This window comes from Ornithorhynchus anatinus, chromosome 20, assembly GCF_004115215.2.
Source record: "Ornithorhynchus anatinus isolate Pmale09 chromosome 20, mOrnAna1.pri.v4, whole genome shotgun sequence".
NCBI classification, from domain to species: Eukaryota; Metazoa; Chordata; class Mammalia; order Monotremata; family Ornithorhynchidae; genus Ornithorhynchus; species Ornithorhynchus anatinus.
In genome coordinates this window covers 864535-868181 of record NC_041747.1, presented here as the reverse complement: position 1 = coordinate 868181, position 3647 = coordinate 864535, and positions in this window count along the sequence as shown.

Sequence of the window (3647 nt, the reverse complement as noted above, 5' to 3'; positions counted from 1 at the left end):
AGCCGACCGGAGAAGGGTTTGAAGTACACGTGGTGCTGGGTCAGCACCTGGGTGGCAGATTTTTAGGCGCACCACCCATAGCAATGGCTTTCATCAGATATCAGAGGCTTCCTCTTTTCAGTTCGACGGCTACAGTGTCCCCCAGGGTTTCTGCACCGGCCGCGTTCTTAGGGGCCCACGACCCCCTGCAGCACTTATTCTGAACGGTTCCTCTTAAGCCCCCCCCATTACAACTCTCTGCAAGCAGTAGGGGGATTGAGAAATGCTAGCGATGGATTGATTATGATTATTTTTATTGCTTTCATTATTATTATGGTATCTGTCAAGCACTTAGTACGTGTCCAGCACTGGGCTAGATGCACGTTAGCCTGGTCAGACACAGTCCCCTGACCCTCATGGACCTCACAGTCTAAGTAGGAGGGAGGATGGACATTGAATCCCCATCTTACAGATGAGGAAACCAAGGCACGGAGAAGTTAGGTGACTTTCCCAAGGTCACTCGGCAGGGAACTGGCTGAGTCAGGACCGGAACTCAGGTCCCCCGACTCCCAGGACCGTGCTCTTCTCGTTAGGCCAAGCTGCTCCTTGACTGTTGGATCGACGGATTGAAATGGCAATTTCTGGGTGATTCCTCGCGTGTTGGAGGCGGGAGCCTTTCACTCTGCCAGGGGTTTTGGGGCGTCGGGGCAGTGTCACAAGCCAAGTGCGCTGAAAGAGAGAGAGAGAGACGGAGAGACGGCGGGGGGGGGAGAGACCGTGACTTTCAAATGGAGAAAAGAGAAGCGAACACTGCTCCCAAGCGTTCGTTCCTTTTGGGAATCAACTGGCCGTTTAAAAACCCAATAAACTGTGCTCCCGGGACACTGCGGATCCCACCATTAGAACAACACTTCACACCAGGCTGGCGGGCAGCAGAAGAGCGGCGAGAGCATGAGGGAGGCGAAGGGAGACTGTCCCGCCTGTGAAAGAAGAAAGGGGGTCTAGTTCAACGCGGAGTTCCTTCTCTCGCCGACGACGTACCCTGTGCGATTTTCAGATCACATACCAGTTCCCTTCCCAGTTCAGTTGCTCCGTGCAGACCCCAGATGCGGCGACATCTGCAGCAAGTCCAACCACAAGGGGAATTTTGAATTTTTAAACGGATGATGGGATGGCAATCTGTCTCGGTCGCTGCCGTAATCTTCCATCTAGAGCCGACAGGTTTATTCTTGTGCATTTAAACCGTGGCTTGGGACTCCGTGAGGGAAGGCGGGTTAGAAATGTTAGCTTTGATTGGACGTGACATGGAAAATAAACATGCCAAGAGTCAGCGGTTGATTCCCACCCTGCACGCATGCACATATACGCCCTGCATGTGCACACTCGTATACAAACAAGTACACGCACGTGTACAGGGGCCCACGCGTGTGTGTGCGCATACACACCTGAATGCAGGCACGACGCACGCTGTACCGAGCAACTTCTAAGGACGAAAGACTGTACCGAGCACCTACAGAGTGCAGATTTCCAGCACCGAGCAACTACTGTGTGCAGAACACGACACTGAGTGTCTAGTGTTTGCAGACCACTGCGCTAAGTACTTACTGAGGGTAGCGTACCTACGAAGCACCTGGGAGAGTACCACAGAATCCGTAGGCCCGACCCTTGTCCTCAAGGAGTTTACAGTCTAGTGAAGGAGCTCAGAACAGTGTCCCAAAGTTTCCAGATTCCGGCTCAAGTTCCGGCTTGCCGCGGGATACGGATATTTTTATGGACGCCGACGGATTCGGTCCCCGACGGAATGTCTGCCACCTTAGAGAGAAAAATCGCGTTTGTGTTTCACGAGAGCTGGGGTGCCTCACAAAGGAAGGAATTAGATTTCTCCATCATTATAAATTCTTAATTCAGAAGTTGACAATTTGAAAGATTTTTTTTTTTGATTATAGGGTCTAGGATGACATAAAAGGGATGAAATTCCCAGACAAGAAAAGTCTTGGGTTGCATTTTTTGGCATATATTACAGAGGGCAGAACGAAGATCAGAGTTGGAGATTAAACCCACAGCACAGGTGATAGAATGCCGAAAGAATATGCATTTGTTTGTTTTTGAGAATTTTCATTTCGTGCCTCGGGGCTGAGGTACAAGGAAACAGCAGCAAGGAAACGGCTGCCGCCCCGCCTGGGTAGGGCGGATGCTGCTGGTCGGGAGATGGCGGATGCCGCTGGTTGGGAGATCCTTCCCCAGAGCGTGGCCGAGGGAGGAAAGACTCCTGGACGAATCCCCTTCCCTCACAGCACTCGCGTACGTACCCGTAATTTATTTTAAGATCTGTCTCCCCCTCTGGACCGTTAGCTCCTTGTGGGCAAAGAATGTGCCTACCCGCCCTGTGGTATTATACTCTCGCAACTGCTTAATTCAGTGCTCCGCCCACAGTTAGAGCTCAGTAAATACCACTGATGGGTTGAGTTGCATCTGTCTTCCCCCGTAAAGTCAGCTACTCGAGGGTAGGGATCTCGTCTACTAATTGTACGGCCTTCTCCCAAGCGCTTAGTCTGGGGCTCCGCACGGAGCTGGCGCTCGGTACGTCCTAGCGACCGAGGGATTGGCGGGCCCAACAGTCAGTTCTCCAGCATCATTCTGGGGGCCACCGTTCATTACCACACTGATACGATTTCAAAGCCTACGCTAGTAGCCGAAGTAGAAATGGGACCCCTCCTACTTAGGCTGTAAGCCCCCGGTGGGACGGGGACAGGGACCGACCTGCTGATCTCGCATCTACCGCCGAAGCTCAGTAGACTGCTTGAGACATCGTAAGCACTTAAATACACTATCGAGAGCGATAGAGATGCGACGCTCGACGCCCCATCGTCGCCACTCTCCGCCTGTCCCTCTCCCGGAGACCGAGCCGACCGTGTCAAACCCGGTGGCATCCGTTACCGCTACTATCCAGAAGGCCCCCGACCGGATCCCAGTGGTCCGCAGAGAGCCGCCGGGACCCTGGGTTTCCCACTGTCACCGCTCTCCCCTTTCTTCTCCGATAGGACTGTAACGCGGCGTCTTTGAAGCCCCCGTGACAGTTCCCCCCCGCACTTGATACGCTGGGCGAAGGTCAGGGCCTCGGAAGCCTTAGCTCTACGACTCCTCCCGACCCGGAGACTCCGGCCCGGGGCCGGGTGCCCGGCGCCGCTCCCGGCTCCGTCTGGGGGTTGGGATTTCCTCCCGAGTCGGAGCTGAGGTCAGGCCTCCTGGTCTGGGACGATTCTCATTCTGGGGCCCCGTGGCGGAAGAGGGGTTCGGCAGCCGGCTGCCTCTTTCAAGGCGGCTGGAGAACCACCGTCCAGACCGTGGCCCCCTCGTAATGAAGCGCAAAGATCGTAGATTCGATTGCAATCTACATCTGACTGCAGGCTCCTCGAGGGCTCGAGAGCCGCGCTCCTGGGGTCCTCTCTCAAGCGCTCGGTACGGTGCTCACACGCAGCAGACGCATCGATGGGTGGGTTGATTCTGCCCTGCTTGCAGCCCAGTGCTTCATGATGGGTGTCCCTTTCCCCGACGGCGGTCCCTTTCCCCTCTGGGCCCTCTCCCTCCCTCCCCAGACCCACGGTCCCTCCTTTCCGCCCCCCCCCCCCCACCGCCTGCGGAATCTACGCGCAGAACTGCTCTGGAGG